Consider the following 24,650-nt stretch of genomic DNA (forward strand, 5'->3'; position numbering starts at 1 on the left):
TACCAAAGGCAAATTAGGTTACATCAATACTTCCAAACGTTAGCCTATAAAAGTAGTTTCTGTCACCATACATAAATTAAAAGAAAGTTCAAAGTCTTTTCTACATTCATTGAAATCCTTTATCCTTCAAGGTTCTGTGGAGGTAATCTAGAAAAGTAGATTAGTAATAATGGTGTGCTGGACCACCCAAAGAGCCAGACCTCCTCTGGAAGACAAGGACCCATGAACTTCCAGCTGCATCTATGCCATCTGTTTGCACAATGCCTCAGGAATAGTTATGGCAGACACCAACAAATTAGAGCAGGAGAACACAGCAAACATTTAGGAATTCTACCTGAATATTTGGAAATTCCTCCCACTTCCTTAAGATGGATGTCGATTAATTTTGCAGTTGCTGTTACTTTTTGAAAACCAACAGATCCTCTTAAAAAATCATATCCTTTGGTCAATAAAACATTTTCATTTGAAGAGGAACTGAGAGAGGGTAAGGAAAAGGACAAGGAGGACAAAGTTAAAAGCATAAAGAAACTACACATCTCTTGCGAAACTGGAGATCACAAATACTAAGAAAGTTCTAAGTGCCTCCTTGCTTGAAGAAAAGCACTTCTTTCTGAGTAGCTAAAGGTCAAGGAGTAGGTCTTGTACTAAAACTTAATGGGAACAAAAAATTAAGACAGAATTCAAAGAAGGGCAATGGAGTACTGCTAATGAAGACAAAAGTGGAAATAAAATCTCTTGCCAGGCTTCTTTTGTTAAAGCAGAAAATGTATGAATTGACAAAAGATTCCAATACTTTCACTTTCTAGTGCTGCAAACATTTAGGAAACTGACAATCGTGGGAAGGAGAGAAAAAATAAGGGGACAAGGTCCACACAAGAGAGGGTATAGAGGGAGAAGAATTCAAATGGGAGCAAGAGGCATACATTTGCAAATCTAAAAAAGACTGTGAAATAAAAACAACACTGTGCTGTTAATTCTAGTAATGAAGTATTCAATCATTGACATACAGCCATATCAGATACTCTCTAAACTGTTTTTTTGGACACGATAATGTTGAAAAACTGGGACAACCTGGCAGAAGTAACTATTCTATGGGTTATTCTGCAGGCAAATATTGGTGGCATGAAAAAACTTTTTTCAGGCCTTAGAGAGTCCAACTGCATTTTAATGGACACTTGTAATGAAAGAAATTTAAACAACAATAAGGAGATATAATATCCTACTAACGCTCATGAATTGTCATTGAGTTGGTAAATTAGTACCCCTTTTTTTTGGGTGGATATACTGGCAATTTGTATCAAAAAGCTAGACATACATATCTCACAACCCAACAATTCCCCCTTCTAATTGTTTGTGCTAAGCTGATCAGGGCATTAAGTACTTAAAGATGAGTGCAAAAGGAAATTTATTATACCTTTATTTTTTGCAAGACTTAAATACAACCCGATGTTCATCAGAGGAGGCTAGTTAAATAGCTTACGATACCTATATTCAAACGTGTACTTCAGTTCAGCTCAGTTCAGTTGCTCAGTCATGTCCGACTCTTTACAACCCGATGAACCTCAGCATGCCAGGCCTCCCTGTCCACCACCAGCTCCCGGAGTCTACCCAAACCCACGTTCATCGAGTTGATGATGATGCCATCCAACCATCTCATCCTCTGTCGTCCCCTTCTCCTCCTGCCCTCAATCTTTCCCAGCATCACAGTTTTTTCAAATGAGTCAGTTCTTCGCATCAGGTGGCCAAAATATTGGAGTTTCAGCTTCAACATCAGTCCTTCCAATGAACACCCAGGACTGATCTCCTTTAGGATGGACTGGCTGGATCCCCTTGCAGTCCAAGGGACTCTCAAGAGTCTTCTCCAACATTACAGTTCAAAAGCATCAACTCTTTGGCGCTCAGCCCTCTTCACAGTCTAACTCTCACATCCATACACGACCACTGGAAAAACCATAGCCTTGACTAGATGGACCTTTGTTGGCAAAGTAATGTCTCTGCTTTTTAATATGCTGTCTAGGCTGGTCATAACTTTCCTTCCAAGGAGTAAGCGTCTTTTATTTTCATGGCTGCAATCACCATCTGCAGTGATTTTGGAGCCCAGAAAAATAAAGTCAGCCACTGTTTCCACTGTTTCCCCATATATCTGCCATGAAGTGATGGGACCAGATGCCATGATCTTCGTTTCCTGAATGTTGAGCTTTAAGCCAACTTTTTCACTCTCCTCTTTCACTTTCATCAAGAGGCTCTTTAGTTCTTCTTCACTTTCTGCCATCAGGGTGGTGTCATCTGCATACCTGAGGTTATTGATATTTCTCCTGGCAATCTTGATTCCAGCTTGTGCTTCCTCCAGCCCAGAGTTTCTCATGATGTACTCTGCATAGAAGTTAAATAAGCAGGGTGACAATATACAGCCTTGACGTACTCCTTTTCCTATTTGGAACCAGTCTGTTGTTCCATGTCCAGTTTAACTGTTGCTTCCTGACCTGCATACAGATTTCTCAAGAGGCAGGTCAGGTGGTCTGGTAGTCCCATCTCTTTCAGAATTTTCCACAGTTTCTTGTGATCCACACAGTCAAAGGCTTTGGCATAGTCAATAAGGCAGAAATAGATGTTTTTATGGAACTCTCTTGCTTTTTCCATGATCCAGTGGATGTTGGCAATTTGATCTCTGGTTCCTCTGCATTTTCTAAAACCAGCTTGAACATCTGGAAGTTCACGGTTCACGTATTGCTGAAGCCTGGCTTGGAGAATTTTAAGCATTACTTTACTAGCATGTGAGATGAGTGCAGTTGTGCAGTAGTTTGAGCATTCTTTCGCATTGCCTTTCTTCGGGACTATGGGGTCATTAAAACCAATGGTAAGGTTTTACATTCATGGGCAAGGAATATACTATGAAGAAATAAAAGCTGGTTCTAAAACAAGTTCTAGACTTCCCTGGTGGCTCAGATGGTAAAGCGCCTGTCTACAATGTGGGAGACCCGGGTTCGATCCCTGGGTTGGGAAGATCCCCTGGAGAAGGGAATGACAATCCACTCCAGTACTATTGCCTGGAGAATCCCATGGACAGAGGAGCCTGGTAGGCTACAGTCCATGGGGTCGCAGAGTCAGACACGACTGAGCGACTTCACTTTCTTTCTTTCTAAAACAACAGGTAGACCAATGCAGGTGTATCCTGGCAAGATGGTGGCAGAATAAGTCTGCAAGCTGCTGAGCCCGTGCCTGCCTGCTGGGAACAATCAGCCCTGGCCCTCTCTACCTGAGGAAGACTGGTGATCATTATGAAAATTCTAGAAATGCAGGGTACTTTGTCAAGACACGTCAGTCACATTAGCTATTCAGTACAATGACACCCACAGCACAATCATTTAAGATGTTAAGAAATCCTTTGTGCTACAATAAGGGAGTTTTGAGACATGGCACAATGGTTGTCTTCACGATGCTCCCCTAACATAAGTGAAATGCACACCTTAAATGTTTTGAATCATCTTCTTTATTTCACCCCACTAGTTAGCTTCATAGATGGGTAACTGGAATTACATGACTCTTGGGTAACTGCCTTGTTGGCCGCAAAATTAAACTCAATTATGAAATTCCAAGATGCCTTTAAGTTTGAAACAATGAAGTAGATCTCTAATTTTGCCTGAAGAGGACAACTCTCTTTTTGGAGAAAGAGTTACTGTTAGATTGCTCGAGTATGATTATTATCTACCAAGAACTAATTACTGTACGTAAACACAGGTCCACAGATGTAATATAAATTTAAAAACTAATGTATTGTATGATCCTAGTTATCAGGAAATTGTATGTTCATATACACAGAGAGCTGTCTGAAAGAACATCAGTCACTGTTAACACTTTAGGGAGCTCTTAGTAATGGCATTTCAGGAGATTAAAAATTTCTTTTCTTTGTATGTTTCTGTAGAATTCTTTTAATCAGCTCATTTTTAAAACAAGAAAAACAGATTTTAAAACTTTGAGACTCAAGCACAAAAAAATTATTTTTAAAAGGACTTTTGATATTAGGTACCTTTGCATACACATGTGCTCAGTCCTGCCTGACTCTTTGTGACCTTGTGGACTGTAGCCCACCAGGCTCCTCTGTTCATGGGATTATCCAGCTAAGAATATTGGAGTGAGTTGCCATTTCCTCCTCCAGGGGGTCTTCCCAACCCAGGGATCAAATTTGCATCTCCTGTTTGGCAGGTGGATTCTTTACCACTGAGTCACATGGGAAGACCCATTAGGCACTTTTAAGGCTCCTTTAATTATTATTCTTTTGAATAGTTCTAGGTAAGATCTTTTTATTCAGAAAGAAATTGCACCAAAATAAATTAGAATCACTTTACATAATTGAAACCTGGAGATTTATAAATTTCTGAAATACACTCTTACCAGAATTACAAGGAAGCTATAAGAGACACTGAGAAATGTAAAATACACTCAATACTTGACAATATGACATAAATTTTCAACTTATACCACTTCATGGATATACCCAAAATCTATATCTGCTTCCTCTAGCCCAGGGCCCTCCTGGTAGTATTTTACATAAATCACGTCTTCAATCTTCTTCTCAATCTCCATAAAGACAAGATCTACCTTAATCAACTGCAGAACTGTTTGGAGCAGCCTCAATTTGATGAGCTCTAAAAGAACTGTGGAAAATAATCGATTTCAATCCATGGACTCACACAGGTACTAGGTTTTTTAACACTTATACAGTAAATGTTGTATAAATGTAGTAACTTTCAGAAACCCTGAGAGATGTTGTGACTCTTACCCAAAGGAAACTGGTATTGTCCAAAAAAGCTTAAAAAAAAAAAAAAAATTTTTTTTTCTTTTTTTTCAACAAATACTCGGTGCTTACTGGGCAGTAGGTATTGTCTTAAAAAATATGAAAAACCAACAAATTCACCCTCATGAAGCCTCTGTGCCAGTGGGGGAGACAATGAATATGCAAAAAAAATGAAGAATATAGTTACTATAAAGAAAATAAAGCAGGTTAAGGGAATATAAAGAAAGCATATTTGTGTGTTGGGTGGATTATTTTAGATAGCCTAGTCAGTCAGATGGGCTTCCCTTGTGGCTCAGCTGGTAAAAAAACCTGCCTGCCATGCAGGAGACCTGGGCTTGATCCCTGGGTTGGGAAGTTCCCCTGGAGAAGGTACCTAGCAGAGACCCTAGACCATGGTAAAAAATGACGACCATGACTATCACAAGCTGCAGAGGATCAGATGTTAGATGACTCAAAGATTTGTGAAAGATGAAGGCACCTTAGGATTTGTAATTCTTCTGAAATAATACAAGCTTGCTGGTAGTGGTTGGCCCAGATTTGGAACAACAAACACCAAATGGATACACTCTTGATGGAGTTAAGAGCCTAGCAGCTGCTCAGTAAGCAAAGCCTTTCTTTCCTCTTTCCCTACCCCCTCTCCTTCCTTTTCTCTTTCTCTCTCCCCACACATTCCATCCATTTCTCCCTTCTTTGACCTTCCCTTCTATCATTTCATACATGTTTAATGACTGCTTGCCACATGCCAAGCCTTGTTCGAGGTACTGGAAGTCTAACAGTGAACAAGTGAGACCCAGTCCCTCACTGAGTTTATATTTTTCCAGGAGAAAAAGAAGTAAACACACAAAAATAATTGCAAGTATTAGAAAACAAACAAAAAGAGAAGCCTACTGTAGGTAAAACAGTCAAGGAATGATGTCTCTGAGCAAGTGAATTTAAGCTAAGACTCAATGAATGGAAGAAAAAGAGCTAGCCATTCAAAGAAGAAACTGCAAAGATCCTAAGGGAGAAAACAGTTTGCTATGTTAAAAGAAAGTAAAACAGTACCAGTTACTAGAGTACAGTTAATGGGGGGAGAATGGCATGAAACGAAATTGGAGAACTGGTCAGGGACAAGACCATGCAGGCCAAAGTAGGGAATTCGGGAACCCGCTGAAATGATTCAACAGGAAAGTGTAATAGTTGTGATTATTCTTACAACAGTGTGCAGTGGCCAGGCTGGGATGCAAGAACTTAGGTGGGGAGAGAATTATGAGGCTGCTGAAGAGGTCCAGATAGGAAATGGTGGTGGTCTGGACTACAGTGGAGGCAGTCTGCCTGGGGAGATGAAGAGAAGGAAGTGGATTCAAAATATATTTTGGACATAGGATCCATACGCCTAGCTGCTGGGAATGAGGGAGATCTAAGGGGGAGGGGGAAGACCAAGGATGATGTAGGTGTTTGGCCTGAATAACTGGGGGGATGGTGGTGCCAAAAGGAAGAATGCAGTGGGAGTGAAGAGAAAGCAAAGTTCCATCTCAGGTACAGTCAGCATGTGATGCTTGTGAGACAAGAAGGCAGCAAATCTATTCTCAGGCTGTGTCTTGCATAATGTGAATATGATGTTATAATACAAAGTTAATACATTCAGAAGTGGTCTAAAGGAAAGAAAAGTTTAGCTGTAATTAAATGCACAATTAATTAAAACTGTAAATTAAATTAAATTGGTCACAGCTCTTAAATATGACCTCTCCTATTCATTTTCATGGTCCCTGTTGCAGCACTAAACATCTCTTACCCACACAGTTCAGTTCAGCTCAGTGCAGTCACTCAGTCATGTCCGACTCTTTGTGACCCCATGAATCGCAGCACGCCAGGCCTCCCTATCTATCACCAACTCCCAGAGTTCACTTAGACTCCCGTCCATCGAGTCAGTGATGCCATCCAGCCATCTCATCCTCGGTCATCCCCTTCTCCTCCTGCCCCCAATCCCTCCCAGCATCAAAGTCTTTTTTCCAATGAATCAACTCTTCGCATGAGGTGGCCAAAGTACTGGAGTTTCAGCTTTAGCATCATTCCTTCCAAAGAATACCCAGAGCTGATCTCCTTCAGAATGAACTGGTTGGATCTCCTTGCAGTCCAAGGGACTCTCCAGAGTCTTCTCCAACACCACAATTCAAAAGCATCAATTCTTCAGTGCTCAGCCTTCTTCACAGTCCAACTCTCACATCCATACATGACCACAGGAAAAACCATAGCCTTGACTAGACGGACTTTGTTGGCAAAGTAATGTCTCTGCTTTTGAATATGCTGTCTAGGTTGGTCATAACTTTTCTTCCAAGAAGTAAGTGTCTTTTAATTTCATGGCTGCATTCACCATCTGCAGTGATTTTGGAGCCCCCCAAAATAAAGTCTCTCACTGTTTCCACTGTTTCCCATCTATTTCCCATGAAGTGATAGGACCGGATGCCATGGTCTTAGTTTTCTGAATGTTGAGCTTTAAGCCAACTTTTTCACTCTCCTCTTTCATCAAGAGGCTTTTGATTTCCTCTTCACTTTCTGCCATAAGGGTGGTGTCATCTGCATACCTGAGGTTATTGATATTTCTCCTGGCAATCTTGATTCCAGCTTGTGTTTCTTTCAGTCCAGTGTTTCTCATGATGTACTCTGTATAGAAGTTAAATAAGCAGGGTGACAATATACAGCCTTGATGTACTCCTTTTCCTATTTGGAACCAGTCTGTTGTTCCATGTCCAGTTCTAACTGCTGTTACCTGACTTGCATACAGATTTCTCAAGAGGCAGGTTAGGTGGTCTGGCATTCCCATCTCTTTCAGAATTTTCCACAGTTTCTTGTGATCCACACAGTCAAAGGCTTTGGCATAGTCAATAAAGCAGAAATAGATGTTTTTCTGGAACTCTCTTGCTTTTTCCATGATCCAGCGGATGTTGGCAATTTGATCTCTGGTTCCTCTGCCTTTTCTAGAACCAGCTTGAACATCAGGAAGTTCACGGTTCACGTATTGCTGAAGCCTGGCTTGGAGAATTTTGAGCATGACTTTACTAGCATGTGAGATGAGTACAATTGTGCGGTAGTTTGAGCATTCTTTGGCATTGCCTTTCTTTGAAACTGGAATGAAAATGGACCTTTTCCAGTCCTGTAGCCACTGCTCAGTTTTCCAAATTTGCTGGCATATTGAGTGCAGCACTTTCACAGCATCATCTTTCAGCGTTTGAAACAGCTCAACTGGAATTCCATCACATCCACTAGCTTTGTTCGTAGCGATGCTTTCCAAGGCCCACTTGACTTCACATTCCAGGATGTCTGGCTCTAGATGAGTGATCACACCATCATGATTATCTGGGTCATGAAGATATTTTTTGTACAGTTCTTCTGTGTATTCTTCCCATCTCTTCTTAATATCTTCTGCTTCCATTAGGTCCATACCATTTCTGTCCTTTATTGAGCCCATCTTTGCATGAAATGTTCCCTTGGTATCTCTAATTTTCTTGAAGAGATCTCTAGTCTTTCCTATTCTGTTCTTTTCCTCTATTTCTTTGCATTGATCACTGAAGAAGGCTTTCTTATCTCTTCTTGCTATTCTCTGGAATTCTGCATTCAGATGCTTATATCTTTCCTTTTCTCCTTTGCTTTTCGCCTTTCTTCTTTTCACAGCTATTTGTAAGGCCTCCCCAGACAGCCATTTTGCTTTTTTGCATTTCTTTTCCATGGGGATGGTCTTGATCCCTGTCTCCTGCACAATGTCACGAACCTCATTCCATAGTTCATCAGGCACTCTATCAGATCTAGTCCCTTAAATCTATTTCTCACTTCCACTGTATAATCATAAGGGATTTGATTTAGGTCATACCTGAATGGTCTAGTGGTTTTCCCTACTTTCTTCAATTTGAGTCTGAATTTGGTAATAAGGAGTTCAAGATCTGAGCCACAGTCAGCTCCTGGTCTTGTTTTTGTTGACTGTATAGAGCTTCTCCATCTTTGGTTACAAAGAATATAATCAATCTGATTTTGGTGTTGACCATCTGGTGATGTCCATGTGTAGAGTCTTCTCTTGTGTTGTTGGAAGAGGGTGTTTGCTATGACCAGTGCATTCTCTTGGCAAAACTCTATTAGCCTTTGCCCTGCTTCATTCTGTAGTCCAAGGACAAGTTTGCCTGTTACTCCAGGTGTTTCTTGACTTCCTACTTTTGCATTCCAGTCCCCTATAATGAAAAGGACATCTTTTTTGGGTGTTAGTTCTAAAAGGTCTTGTAGGTCTTCACAAAACCGTTCAGCTTCAGCTTCTTCAGCATTACTGGTTGGGGCATAGACTTGGATTACCGTGATATTGAATGGTTTGCCTTGGAAACAACAGAGATCATTCTGTCGTTTTTGAGATTGCATCCAAGTACTGCATTTTGGACTCTTTTGTTGACCATGATGGCTACTGCATTTCTTCTGAGGGATTCCTGCCCACAGTAGTAGATATAATGGTCATCTGAGTTAAATTCACCCATTCCAGTCCATTTTAGTTCGCTGATTCCTAGAATGTCAACGTTCACTCTTGCCATCTCTTGTTTGACCACTTCCAATTTGCCTTGATTCATGGACCTAACATTCCAGGTTCCTATGCAATATTGTTCTTAATAGCATCGGACCTTGCTTCTATCACCAGTCACATCCACAGCTGGGTATTGTTTTTTGCTTTGGCTCCATCCCTTCATTCTTTCTGGAGTTATTTCTCCACTGATCTCCAGTAGCATATTGGGCACCTACCGACCTGGGGAGTTCCTCTTTCAGTATCCTATCATTTTGCCTTTTCATACTGTTCATGGAGTTCTCAAGGCAAGAATACTGAAGTGGTTTGCCATTCCCTTCTCCAGTGGACCACATTCTGTCAGACCTCTGCACTATGACCCGCCCATCTTGGGTTGCCCCATGGGCATGGCTTAGTTTCATTGAATTAGACAAGGCTGTGGTCCTAGTGTGATTAGATTGACTAGTTTTCTGTGAGTATGTTTTCAGAGTGTCTGCCCTCTGATGCCCTCTTGCAACACCTACCATCTTACTTGGGTTTCTCTTACCTTGGGCGCGGGGTATCTCTACACGGCTGCTCCAGCAAAGCACAGCCGCTGCTCCTTACTTTGGACGAGGGGTCCCACTCACCAAGTCTTGCATTTGCAAATCTCCACACCTGTGTACAGGCCTGGGATGCCCTTCCTCTACCCTTCTGCTGGACAGTCCTAGTCATCCCAGTTCAAAGTTAGGTTCTTCATGCTAATTTCTTCCTTTGGGCTTCTGTAGCATTTTTGAAAAGGTATATCTGCCTTTCCATATATACTCAGAGGATCATACTTAGGGGCCTGGGCATGAAGCATCTGCTCCATCAGAGTTAGCCAAACAAGAAACTAAGGAAATCCGATTATGTACAATGAGTACTTAAAACAAATCCTCACTTGAAATTTTATTTGTACCATCAGAGGTTTCCCAACTTTGACCTTTGAAGTGGGTTATGTTCTATCACTAATACTATCAAAACTATCTTCAGTACTTCACGCCAATTTCTTTCAGTCATTAATATATCATTTGGATTTTTTCATTCTTCTGCCTTCTCAGAAACATCAACTGGAGTTTTGTGAACAATTCTATCTCCCAATTATTTAGTCTCCTGAAAATAAAACTATGAGAATTCCATGTTTAAAACAGAATTTATTGCCCTAAATGCATAATCTTCTATTCTGAGCTAATTAGATGGCTATACTAATGTGCTGACTCTGGTAGCTCTTTATTGTTTGGCTTTTACTGAGGGTTTTCACCTCCAAATATGAACTAGATGGAATTCCAGAAGATGATACAGAATAAATGAATCAAATTAAAGTGGAAACAAATTTAACCTCTTTTTATTTGATTCAACTCAATAAACATTTACTCAGTAGGAGGGAGATCTTCAAACACAAGGGGAGAATTAAAGTCTTAGATCTCAAAGATCTGCCAACTTAAAAATGTACAATGTGAAAGCTGTGATTAAGTTTATTTGCAGCAAAATGAGGACTGTAGCCTGAGACAGCATTTCAGATAGCTTTGAGAAACTGCTCTAAAGTGGGGGGAAGGTCAGTATATATGTGATTTTAGTGAAGGGGAAGTACATGCAATCAAACACTTATTTTTTTGCAGAAGGTTTCTGCTACTCATGAAGGAGCAGTCATCACCATTAAGAATTTTTATGCTTTTCTAGATATGTGGAGATACAAGAATTGGGCTCATAAAATTGACTTCTGAAAATACCTAACTATCTGAAGACCTGTTCTGCCAATTTTTCCCAGAGCACAGAATGCTTCATCTACTCTCTACCCTGAATTCCTTTCAGGGGCTGTTGAAAATCAGCTGCTGCAATAGCACATGATTTAACCCTTGTAGAGGTAGATGGCAAGTGCCCATGACAAATGCCAATTTGTAGGTTACAGGGCCCCCTCATGGTTATAAATTTTACCATGTTTTGGGAGGCATTTCATGACCACTTCATCCCATGATGCTAGAAAGGCTCATTCCTAGGTCTGGTGAAGATTTTGCTAATAGTCCACTCAGTGTGCTACTATTGGGCTAGGTCTTATTTAACAATAGTCAAAGGTCTCCAGACCACCTGTCTTACTAATCTATTATGATCCAGGAAAAAAAAAAAAAAAACCCTCTTACTGTATCTTCCCACATGTAGAGTTATACTATTACAATCATTGGTCACATACAGAACTATATGTTTTGTCAGAGGCTCAGTCACACATCTGCTAACGCAAGAAACAGTAACCTTGTAAAACAGGCAAATACAAATAACACAGGTAGCAGTACTATTGGGTCGGTGGTTCAGACAGTAAAGAGTCCGCCTGCAATGCAGGAGACCCAGGTTCAATCCCTGGGTCAGGAAGATCCCCTGGAGAAGGGAATGGAAACCCACTCCAGTATTCTTGCCTAGAGAATTCCATGGATAGAGGAGCCTGGCAGGATACAGTCCATGGGGTCACAAAGAGCCAGACATGACTGAGTGACTAACACACAACAGCAGTATTAAAGCCATAAGCCAAGAACTTTCATTAGGTGTAGTTCAGTGTATCTCCAGGTCATCTGACTTATTCTGTTCTGTTCCAAGCCTTATCTTTCAGGGAAATGATATATTGGCAATGTCCATAAGGTTCCCAGCCCAACTTCCTAGTGTTATTAGGCTGGTTATCCTTAGTATAATTTAATTGTTCCCAAGAAAATAGGGACCTTAAAACTTAAATGAGCATATGTATGTATGTGAAGTCATTCAGTCGTGTCCGACTCTTTGTGACCCCATGGACTATAGCCTACCAGGCTACTTAGTCCGTGGAATTTTCCAGGCAAGAGTACTGGACTGGGTTGCCATTTCCTTCTCCAAGGGATCTTCCCAACCCAGGGATCAAACCCGGGTCTCCCGCACTGCAGGCAGATGCTTTACTGTCTGAGCCACCAGGAGGCATAGCCTGGTGTTAACCTCATAAATCCATTCCATAATTGTGGCAGGTTTTATTCCTTGGCTGAAATTTTGCTTGTCACTCTGATTAAGCTTGAGTAACTTCGAAGGAAAAAAAAACTTTTTATTTCTTTTTTGCCTGTGTTCATCTGTGGGATCTTAGTTCCCCGACTAGGGATAGAACTCATGATCCCAGCATTGGAAGTGTGGAGTCTTAACAAATGGAACATCAGAGAAGTCCAGAAAATTCATTTTTATGGCCAGGGTCACAGGGTCATTATTAATTGGCTAGGTGAGGGGATCCCATCTAATAATATCAAGAGTAGCCTGAATAGGACTGAAATTTCTTTCTTCTAAAATAATTTTCTAAGGGCCATTCAATCAGAGCCTTGGAGGAGAGAAATCCACCACGGTAACACAAAAGTACTAACATAGCTAACTAGCAGCAAACTCAACAACTGTATTGATTTTTTAAATTAGCATATGATCGTGCTCATGATAGGAAAACATTTGATTCATATACAAAGTACCAAGGAGTCAAGAAAACATAAATGATCATATGAGTCAGGTCCAGGATCTTGGGCTAGCTGTCTACTTCTGATGTCTTCTTCTCATCCTAGTGTGAGTGTAGTTTCTCTCCATTTGAGTGTTGTTTTAAGGTGATATTGAGGGTGGCCATCTTCTCTATAGGCTAGTCCAATGTAAGGGTCTTTGCAAGTGGGAATTAATCCAAAAGTTAATTCCCGTCAGTTTCACTGTGCATGAGCTGGTTAAGAGGACCTGATAAGTGTCCTTCCATCTAGGTTGGAGACAGTCCTTTACATTCTCTTTTCCAGTATGCACAATCCCTGGTCATAGGTCGTGGGGCATCGGACCTTCATTCAAAGATAAATTACTGAAATAAGCTCAGAAAAAATTTAAAGTATCCTTTTAATAATTCAATTAACCTTTATATTAATATAACAACAAGGAAATATCCAGGAAGTGAGTCTTAGTAAATACAGACCTCCATTAATAAAATTGGGATTTAACATTCATTGAAACATAATCTTTTTCTCTCTAAAATGCGGGGAGCCAGCGTGAGGAATCCCGCCTGTGACAGGGTCATGAGGAAGGAAGCTGACATACGCAAGGTCTTGATCAGACTTCAGGGGTCCCCCTGGAATTTCCTGAGCATGTACCCCAACAACAACAACAAAAAAATCTGCCAGCTTTTGTACTCTGCTTTTCCACTTTTCTGATATTCTCTGGAAAAAAGTCAATTCAGGGCTTTAGTCTTCTGCATTTGAAAGGGATGTTTCAGTTAAACCCCCTCTGATTGCTCTCTAGCTTGCCTAACAGGTTCCCCCGGACCTCTTACAGCTTGTGAATTGCTTGCAGCCCCCAACCTTGAGAGGCACAAAGCTTAAAAGCACCTTAAAGATACAGAGCCTTTTCTAAAGAGTTAAAAATTATATTGGTAGAGGGTTTTCACTGTTGACTCAATGACTGCTGCCAGGCCTCCATATTCTTTATCTTTTAGGCACCTGGGAGGATGTTGATCAATGTGAACAGGATATGGAAAAGGATATATGGTGGTTTTGATGTTAGCAACACTAGACTTTTGAGTTAATTGCTTCTGTTTTGTTGTAAATCACTTTACTTGTTATAAGTTGCTGTATCTTTGCTATGTAAGAATGTAACTTTATTTAGTGCTTTCTGAGAGTGGCACCAAACCTTGGGAAGATCAACACAAATAAGTCTTCTGGTTGACAAACTCTTATCAGAAAAAAAGGCTGTAAAATGTTAATTGGCCCTTTTTAGCCAGAAGATGATGTAAATTACCTAAGACTTGTGTATACAACTAGGTATGCAGAGAGAAAAGCCTGGTTTTGATAAGAGTCTGGGCTGCTAACACTGCATAATTTTGTATTACCCATTGATCTCTATGTACAACCTAAAAGGTATATAAAGCCTTCTAAACAATAGGAGCCGGAGCCAGTCACTGGACTGGTTTCCCCCGTGTCTCTCTCTCTTTTTCTCCCTCTCCCTCCTTTTCCTCTTTACTTTAATTTCAGGCTGAATTCCCATCTGGGGCGCGGAGGCTCGCCAAGTCTACTTACTTGCCCTGGCTGTTAAGACCCGTGCGAAAGGGAGCCTAAGGCGAGGCACCCTTAGATATTCAAGCGAGCGCCAGTGGCCCAGTGTAGATGGTGCAAATTCCTTGTCTGGAATTTTATTGGTCTTCCAAGTAATCCAAGTTATTCAGCTCTCTTTCTCCACTTAATTTTCCTACTACACTATTGTTTCTTAATCTAAGTTTTCCTCGCCAACGCCGTCCACCCTTCGAATTCCCTGGATCCACCGGGGCTGGACCCCGGCACTAAAATTACCTTCATATCTACCAAATATAACCAAATTAAGACTAATTTGTTTGCAAAATAAATCTGGTCTCAATAAACTTGACCTGATTTATGATTTGTATAACTCTAATTGATCAAATGGACTACTTTTTGCTTTGCTGAAGCTTTTTTTTTTTTCAAACAGCTGAGTATCAACTTATTAAAAAGGTTGATTTAGGCATTGGCAATGGTGACATCTACCTTGACTCCTGACTTAATGCTGAAGTGATACTTAATACTTAATACTGGAAGTGATCTGCTCGACAATCTCAGAAGAACTGTGCAGGTGAATGAGTCACTTATGGATCTTTATCTGGAATCAATCCCAAGTCTTAGAACCTTCACCACAAGGAGTTTTCCTTATAGTTATTCTCGGAGTCTTGGTAGGCATCCGAACAGGTCCTTTCACTTTGAGATTCTTTTCCTTTGCACCGCTGACCAGCACATGGCTTCTCCAGAGACCTCACACTGTGGCTGGTGAAGGTGATCCTAATCTGGTGAATGGCCACCTCTGGCTCCATGAGAGTCTTGTCTTGCTGGTGTCTTTGAAGGCCATGGCAGCAGCATGGCTTCCTGACCGACCTGTTCTTCGGGGAGAGTGAACAGCGGTGAGGCAGGAGCAGGAGCAGGTGGCATGGGGCTCTGCTGCAGTGGCAACCAAGTTTTCCTCAAAGAGGTGCTTTGCTGAAATTTTTATAAGGAGTCCCAGACTGAATTTTTTAAAAAGCTTCTCAGGGCTAGGAAAGTCACGACAAGAGCTTGTCACAGATTTTGTCTGACAGATCTAGGTGAATTCCTTCCTTTCCGTGGTTCCCAAAATACCTGGAGGTTTCCATACTTGCTAGTGAGGTAGCCTTTCTAATTTATCTGATGAGGCTGCTGGGAACCCAAGAGTTTCTAGTCTCTGGAGGGAGCAGATAGAGAGAAAAGATAAATGTTTAAATTCTGCTTACAAAGGTATAATTTACCAAATTGCTGTAAGTCATAATTATTTTGAGGGGAAGGTTTTCCTTTTACCTGGAAAATATATATTCAAGCCAGTAATTTTTCAGATATAAACCATAAAAATTATAACCATATTCACCAGTTCACTAAGTCCTATGTTACTAATCCTTTTTGCTAACAGTTTTATGAAGTCATCAGGTTTTCCACTAGAATTCTTTAATTTCTTACCCAGTTCAGCATTATGGTATGAAAATCAGAACACTCCAATTATCCAGAAATCCATTTTATACATCTTCTTAGAAGGCAATGGCACCCCACTCCAGTACTCTTGCCTGGAAAATCCCATGGGCAGAGGAGCCTGGTAGGCTGTAGTCCATGGGGTCGCTAGGAGTCAGACACGACTGAGCGACTTCACTTTCACTTTTCACTTTGATGCATTGGAGAAGGAAATGGCAACCCACTCCAGTGTTCTTGCCTGGAAAATCCCGGGGACAGGGGAGCCTGGTGGGCTGCCGTCACACAGAATTGGACACGACTGAAGTGACTTAGCAGCAGCATAAAGGGAGCGTTTTTGCAAACATATTAGAATAAAACCATAATTGTCTATAATGATAAAAGACAAGGCACATTTAAAATCTCTGATTATGATGCAGTTGACAAACTTGGTTACTACTGTAACATATAAAACTTTAAGATAATGATTAGATTTATGACTGACAACATTTTACTAGGACATATTCAAGCTTAGGGAATTTCATAAAATTTATAGAATATCTATATTAGTAACATCCACCATACAAAATAACCTAAGAAGATGTATTACTCATTTGCTAATACTTCTCATGTAATTGAACATATCAAATGAACCTAATTAGTTGAATATCTCTCTTTGGGATGTTTCAGGGAGCCTCTGAAGCATCCTAAAGTTGACTAGACTGTGGGGCCCTACGTGGGAAACCTTAAAAAGAAAAAAAAAAGGAGGGGGGGGCTAGCTTTTGCTGTTGGAAACTAAGATGGCGCCCAGCGGAAGAGATAGGGGTGTGGTCTATGTTAAAGTTTTTGATTGGCTCTCTTGACTTCCCTACACGTGGACAGTGTGTGATCACCATAGACTCCTGTTACAATGAAGCCAATGACGACTTGACCTTTAACATGATTGGTGCAACTATGGCATACTATAATTTGACCTTTAACATGATTGGTGCAACCATGGCATATTATAATTTGACCTTTAACGTGATTGGTGCAACTATGGCATATTATAATTTGACCTTTAACGTGATTGGTGCAACTATGGCATATTACAATTTGACCTTTAACGTGATTGGTGCAACTATGGGAGGTCCCTCGCAGAACCCCCTTGCTTGTCTATATAAACCAAGAATTTGTGGCAATAAAGTGGAATTGCCCAGCCGGAACCCCTGTTGCGTATGATTGTCTCTTGCTCGCCCAGGGGCTGGTTCCCGGACAGCAGGCTCATCTCTCCTCGGGACCCCTCGGGTTTGCTGAGGGAAGTTCCACTGCCTCTCTCTTTCTGCAGAGCGCCCTGCTGCACCCCCCCCCCCAACTAGACATCAAAAGGACTTCATTAGAATTTGATATAGGAAGTTTTGTCAATAAATATCAAGAGGATTTAGAATACTCAGACAGGATCACAGGTCACTGTGGAACAATAGCTACTCAAAGTAACAGTAAAAAGATTTCAAAGGCAAATACAGATCACTTAAAAGTAGGGAAACTTAAAATATGTTATCAAAGGCAGTTCAACATCTTAAGAAAACTTGTTTTCTTAGCAGAGAGAAAATGCTGGATTCAAGTTTTTCACCAACTTTTAAAATTCATTTACTCAAATTTATTTTAAACTTAGTCAATCCTGATCATACACAAAACTTTTCTCAGGGTCTACTTTCCACCAACCTTTTATCACTTTCTGTATCCATCAGTATCACTGTATCACTTTCTCTATCCATCCAGAGATAGCCAGCTCTAAGTCAGACCTACCTCCTTTTCCCTTATGCTACAGTCCACACGTGCTGATATGTGCTTAGTCGCTCAGTTCTGTCTGACTCTTTGTGATCTTTTTGGATTGTACCCTGCCAGGCTACTTTGTCTATGGCATTTTTCAAGCAAGATACTGGAGTGGGTTGCCATTACCTCCTCCAGGAGAATCTTCCCAACCCAGGGATCAAACCTCCATCTCCTGTGTCTCCTGCAATGCAGGCAGATTCTTCACGCATTGAGCCACCAGGGTTGGTTATCTCCTTTTCCTTAATAAAATGCAATTCCATTCCTCATACCTTCTTTACTAAAAACATTCTACTTTCCTACTGTATACTGAAATGTTACCTTTATTATTTTTGTCAGCTTTAATTACATGTTTAAATTAGAGGTCTCAGCTCTTAAAACCTTGACTTCTTATGAAACTGAAGGTGTAAGCAACTATGAATTGTCCTTTACATTAGTATTAGATTGGTGAACATAAATACCAGTAATAATTTCTAAAAACATTTGCTTTCTTATAAAGAGCAAAACACCAAGAATTTTCATAAATAATAGTCCTAAATGCCTTTAGTTTCTCTGTAAAAGGATGCCAATGTTCAGTAATTGATGTTTCAGTACCTTATGTGGGAATGACCTAGCTATTCAACAAATCTCCATCACTTAATTTAGCACCTAGAATTTCAAGTTACCAGAATCTAGAGAGACTATTTTAGATAGACATTCCAAAAGCATAATTATTTTTAATAGAGTTTATCTGAAAGCTCTTATCTCATTTACATTTTCTTTCCTTAAAAGTTTCTTTACATCAAGTTACTTCCTTTGCTGACAAATTTGCTATGAATACAAGAAGATTCTGTTTAACTTTTATCAAACCTAGGCACAATCAAAGTATTATGCTTAATGTTGATGATTCTAAAGTCATGTCTATATTAATTAGATCAACGAACTTAAACATTAATACCAGACATTAATTTATTAACAATACTATTTCCAAGTTCATGTGAACTTGAAATTAATTCTGGCCAATTACCTCCTATACTTTTCAGAATTTATCCAAGGACTTAATTTCCTTTAATCCAGTTAAGCAGAGCTCATTGACAATGAATTTGATACTATCACCCAAAGGTAAAAGCAAAGATAATGTACACATAAACATACAGACAGACACAAGAGATCTCATAGCTAGCTTCATTTTCTAAACTTAGTTATGAATCAGATATCACAATGTCAATATACCCAATATAAAACTCACTAGCTACAAGTAGCAGATGGAATAAGCTAAATTTTAAAAAGAATTTTTTTTCTGTCCTTTTTTTTCCCCCTCTTCAATCAGATCCTGAGAGCTCTGGTCTAAAGACACAGGGAGAGAAAATCCAGTTCTCCTATTAGGACTTATTCCCTCAGAGCCAGAATTCTGAAGAGATTTTTTTTTTTTCCTTCAAACTAGCTTTCTTTAGGGGTTGGGAATTAAAGAGATCAGTTAACCTTCAACTGGCATTGTGTATTTAATTGGCACAATTAAACACTCTTAATTTTCATAGAAGGGCTTCTATTTTCATAGATACCCCCTTTTATTTCTTTTTTATGGTCTTGAAAATTTGGTTAGCCAGTAACAAAGGTGTTTGTATGTAACTTGGGCCAATCTAGATTGTGTCTTTTAACAAGACTAGCTAAATCACAAAGCCTTTTAAAAAGGTGGAGTTAAGCAAAAGATCATTTTGTTGGTTAGAGAATTATTCGGGTGTTAAGCCAGAATACTGCTTAAATTTTTTTCAAACCTTTCATAATAGTCCAGAATTAATTCATCCCATCTTTGCTTGTACAGTTGAGTCTTTGTCCAATCAATAGGTTTGGGGGAAAGTTCTGGAATAAGTTCGTGTAATTTCTGAGCTAATTCCTTGCATTCAGTGTGAGCCTTTGATTCAAAATCCATTAAGGGTCTGTTCCCATTCTGCTTTCTTTATCCACTCCTTGCTTTGCTTAGAAACTAATAGCTGTGTTAATTGATAAAGATCTGAAAACCTGGGCTCTTGGGTCTGGATATTTAACTCAAACTCCTTAGCTAATCCCAATGGATCCTGACTTGAATTGGGAAATTCCTTAGCCAAGGCTCTATATTCTACTTGGGTCCAGGCTCTGTTTTTAAGCACCCAGGACAATTCACCTCTCCCTGTAATAGGTTTCTCCTTAAAGGGAATCTCAAACACTTCTGATTCATTTTTAATTTTCTTTACTGGGGAGGAAGGAGCAGCAGGGAGCAGAAGAGTTGGAAGAGAAAAAGAGATAGCATCTTGGCCAGGCAATCTGGATAGAAGAGGATACTGGCAGAGCAGACGGGGGAGACAGAGGCAGAGGCAGAGTGCTACCAGGATTTGTGCTAGCTAAACCTCCCACTAACACCCCAGCCAGATTCGTGTACAGTACGCACAGAGCTCAGGTTTGCAAGTACTTAATTAGGAAAACTATACTAAAGGAGATATCAATCTACAATGGCCAAATTGGGGTGCTTCTGATATTTCAAAACTGCTATTTTTGTGTACACTGTTAGAAAAACCCGGTGGTAAGGTCAAACAGACTGAAAGGAATGCTTATTTTGATTGGAATCTGGAAGCTTATTAATTATAAAAGGCTGCTACACTCTGTCTCTGGACTTGGGCAGAACTTAGAGCCTTGGCTAAGGAATTTCCCAATTAGTGTTGAAAGTTACAACAAGGTTAAAGAGAAGGAAGATGGAAAATAAAAACAAAAACATATCATAATCAGACCATTGGTGGTCTTACCTGATTTCAGTGGTGAGATGAGAAACTAAAGACATTTCAGAGTAGAAACAAAAGTGGCTTAATATAAAAGGCTCACCATGAAAACAGAAGAAAAAAAAAGTAATTAAGGTAGGGAGAAAAACAAAGCTTTAGAATAGGGAAGATGTGAAGATCTGAACATGCTTGCTGACAGAGGAAAAGGAGTCAATAGAAAGGCAACAAGGAAGAGTCAAAGGAAGGAGGGAGTACTTACTATTTGGAACAAAGTTACAGAAAATGAAGGAAACAAAAGGAAGCAAAGAAAAGCTGTGCCTTGGAAAGGAAAAGGGGCTTTTTCCTTCTGCAAAATGATGAGCACTTCTCTGAGAGAAGAGTAAGGAGGTCGAGGGATCCTGAAAAGGCTTGGAAAAGATAAGTGTTTGGAAATTTGAGGAGCACAGGCATTTGACAAGGGCAGGAAGTAAATCAGCAAGAGGTGAATAGAAAGGAGTCTAGCGGGAGTCTAGCAGCAGTGAGGGCTTAGCTGGATTCGTAGACATAAATCTGCAGAGATACACTCAGCATATTTGAGGACTTTCTCCAAACAACTTCAGAAGCCTGGGACACGATGGGGAGAAAATAAGTTGTGGGAAAGGAAGCCAAAAATGACTTGCCTAAATTACAATTAACTCAGGTTGGCAAGGCTGAGACAAGTGTCCGGCCAGCTCTGGCTTCTGGTTCAACATTCTCTTTTGACTATGCTGCCTCCTTTTTGAATAAAATTTTCCTAAGGCTGGTTAAGCTTGTAAGTTAATTGTCATCTTTAAAGTTTTAAAGCCATGCTATTAAAGCAAGGTAATGAGATACTTGTTCTTTTTAGAACTAAGACAAAATTAGGACTTTTTAAAAACATATACAATGTCATTGGTTGTGAAAAATCAGAAGAGTTCATTGCCAGATAAAACCTAGAATGCCACTTACCTGGCAACTTCAGGAAAGCCCATCTTGTACAGCATGACAATGGGCGGCTCCTCCGATGCCTGTGCTATGCTGCAGAGCACCTCTGCACCGGGAACTTGCCTTTTTCCGGCTTCCCCTTTCAGCTGCCAGCAGAGTTCAGCACACTGAGCCAGACCTAACATATCGAACACAGAACAGTCAGATTCCCTTGGTTTAGAAATTGCCCCTACCAACTTTCTCAAGCAAGACAAGGGCTGACATTCAGTTGTGACTTTTAACTAACCCAGTTTATTCGCTCAAGACTATGATTGCCTAATAACTTCTCTTAAAACCCTGGAAGATTTTTGCAGCTAGCTAATTTTTCTCCCTGAGTAATCTCTTTATTTAGACAATATTCAGGCTTAAGAAATTCCATGTGTTGTTGTTATTTCGTTGCTCAGTCACGTCTGACTCTTAGCGATCCCATGGACTGCAGCACGCCAGTCTTCCCTGTCCCTGCCCATTTCCCAGAGCTTGCTCAAACTCATGTCCACTGAGCCAGTGATGCCACCCAACCACCTCATCCTCTGTCAGCCCCTTCTCTCTGGCCTTCAATCTTTCCCAGCATCAGAGTCTTTTCAGATGAGTCAGTTCTTCACATCAAGTGGCCAAAGCATTGGAGCTTCAGCTTTAGCATCAGTCCTTCCAGTGAATATTCAGGATTGATTGCCTTTATGATTGACTGGTTTGATCTCCTTGCAGTCCAAGGGACTCTCAAGAGTCTTCTCCAACACCACAGTTCAAAAGCATCAATTCTTCAGTGTTCAGCCTTCTTTATGGTCTAATTCTCACATTGACACATGACTATTGGAAAAGCCATAGTTTTGCCTACACAGACCTTTGTCAGCAAAGTAATGTCTCTGCTTTTTAATATGCTGTGTAGGTTGGTCATAGCTTTTCTTCCAAGGAGCAAGCATCTTTTAATTTCATGGCTATAGTCACCATCGGCAGTGATTTTGGAGCCCACAAAAATTAAGTCTGTCACTGTTCCCATTGTTTCCCTATCTATTTGCCATGAAATGATGGGACCAAATGCCATGATCTTTTGTTTTTTGAATGTTGAGTTTTAAGCCAGCGTTTACACTCCCCTCTTTCACTCTCATCAAGAGGCTCTCTAGTTCCTCTTAGCTTTCTGCCATAAGGGTGGTGTCATCTGCACATCTGAGGTTATTGATATTTCTCCCATGGCATCTGGTCCCATCACTTCATGGGAAATAGATGGGGAAACAATAGAAACAGTGTCAGACTTTATTTCTGGGGCTCCAAAATCACTGCAGATGGTGACTGCAGCCATGAAATTAAAAGACACTCCTTGGAAGAAAAGTTATGACCAACCTAGATAGCATATTCAAAAGCAGAGACATTACTTTGCCAACTAAGGTCCGTCTAGTCAAGGCTATGGTTTTTCCAGTGGTCATGTATGGATGTGAGAGTTGGACTGTGAAGAGGGCTGAGTGCCGAAGAATTGATGGTTTTGAACTGTGGTGTTGGAGAAGACTCTTGAGGGTCCCTTGGACTGCAAGGAGATCCAACCAGTCCATTATGAAGGAGATCAGCCCTGGGATTTCTTTGGAAGGAATGATGGTAAAACTGAAGCTCCAGTACTTTGGCCACCTCATGCGAAGAGTTGACTCATTGGAAAAGACTCTGATGCCGGGAGGGATTGGAGGCAGGAGGAGAAGGGGACGGCCGAGGATGAGATGGCTGGATGGCATCACGGACTCGATGGACGTGAGTCTGAGTAAACTCCGGGAGATGGTGATGGACAGGGAGGCCTGGTGTGCTGGATTCATGGGGTCTCAAAGAGTCGGACACAACTGAGCGACTGAACTGAACTGAACTGAATTTTGATTCCAGCTCTGCTTCATCTAGCGGACATTTTGCATGATGTACTCTGCATATAAGTTAAATAAGCAGGGTGACAATATACAGCCTTGTCATACTCCTTTCCCAGTTTAGAACTAGTCCATTGTTCCACATCTGGTTCTAACTGTTGCTTCTTGACCTGCATACACATTTCTCAGGATGCAGGTAAGGTGATCTGGTATTCCCATCTCTTTAAGAATTTTCCACAGTTTGTTGTGATCCACACAAAGGCTTCAGCATCTTCAATGAAGCAGGAGTAGATGTTTTTCTGGAAATCTCTTATTTTTCTGTGATCCAATGGATGTTTGCAATTTGATCTCTGGTTCTCTGTCTTTTCCAAATCCAGCTTGAACAATTGGAAGTTCTTGCTCCATGTACTGTTGAAGCCTGGCTTGGAGAATTTTGAGCATTATTTTGCTAGCATGTGAGATGAGTGCAATTGTGTGGTAGTTTGAACAATCTTTGGCATTGCCTTTCTTTGGGATTGGAGTGAAAATTGGCCTCTTCCTGTCCTGTGGCCGCTGCTGAGTTTTTTCAAATTTGCTGGCATATTGAGTGCAGCACTTTCACAGCATCATCTTTTAGGATTTGAAATAGCTCAGCTGGAATTCCATCACCTCCACTAGCTTGTAGTGATGCTTTCTAAGGCCCACTTGACTTCTCACTCCAAGATGTCTGGCTCTTGGTGAGTGATCACACCATCATGGTAATCTAAGTCACTGAGATCTTTTTGTATAGTTCTGTGTATTCTTGCCACCTCTTCTGCTTCTGTTAGGTCCATGCCATTTCTGGGAATTCCCTGTACTCTTTAAATTTATCCAACCTGTTTTGGCAATATTGAAAGAGAAAACACTGAATATACAGTTCTCTGGCTGAGGCAAAATGGCATGAAAATAGTTTAATTTGACCATTTTCAACATATCAAAAGAATATAATCTAGGATTTGGGGTTGATTTTCCCTAAAAAATTCAGCTCCTATGGGGAATTTTCCTATTATTCTCCTCAAAAAGTTCCTAGAAAGAATGAATTATTTTCCAGACCTATTTGCAGCTATTTACAACAATAGCACTAGATTCACAAAAACAGCATTTTGTCCTCTGGATAATAAAGTCAGACATTTTTAGAGTTGGAGAGAGCTTAATAATATTGAAACCAAACCCCCTGAAACAGCGTTCCCTTACTGAGTTTATGATTAATTTCTCTATCTAAAACATTATTCCTTTACTTGTCTCCTCTGACCTGAATCCCTTTCTTGACCCCTCAATCTATGCTAACAGAACACTAATTAAAGTCAGATGACTAAGATTGCTATTGTTGGTAACATCTTTACTGCACTAAAATTGCTATTGTAGATACCATCATTAACATACAAACTCAGGCTGTTTTTCCAGGCAAAATGAGCTCACAGACCCCCAAGCCATGGACCACCAGCCCCAAGACACAGTCTTATTCCCAAAACCATG

The 24,650-nt window shown here is 40.5% G+C and overlaps 1 protein-coding gene and 1 pseudogene across 1 annotated transcript in view; both read right to left on the reverse strand.

The window, feature by feature from the left end:
• The window catches only part of SCP2 (sterol carrier protein 2), a 190,413-nt gene that overhangs the window by 16,110 nt on the left and 149,653 nt on the right, over positions 1-24,650 (reverse strand). The gene's annotated exons all lie outside the window — the stretch shown is intronic.
• On the reverse strand, positions 14,620-21,293 carry LOC120856149 (annotated as a pseudogene).

This window comes from Oryx dammah, unplaced genomic scaffold (assembly GCF_014754425.2).
Source record: "Oryx dammah isolate SB20612 unplaced genomic scaffold, SCBI_Odam_1.1 HiC_scaffold_28, whole genome shotgun sequence".
NCBI classification, from domain to species: domain Eukaryota; kingdom Metazoa; phylum Chordata; class Mammalia; order Artiodactyla; family Bovidae; genus Oryx; species Oryx dammah.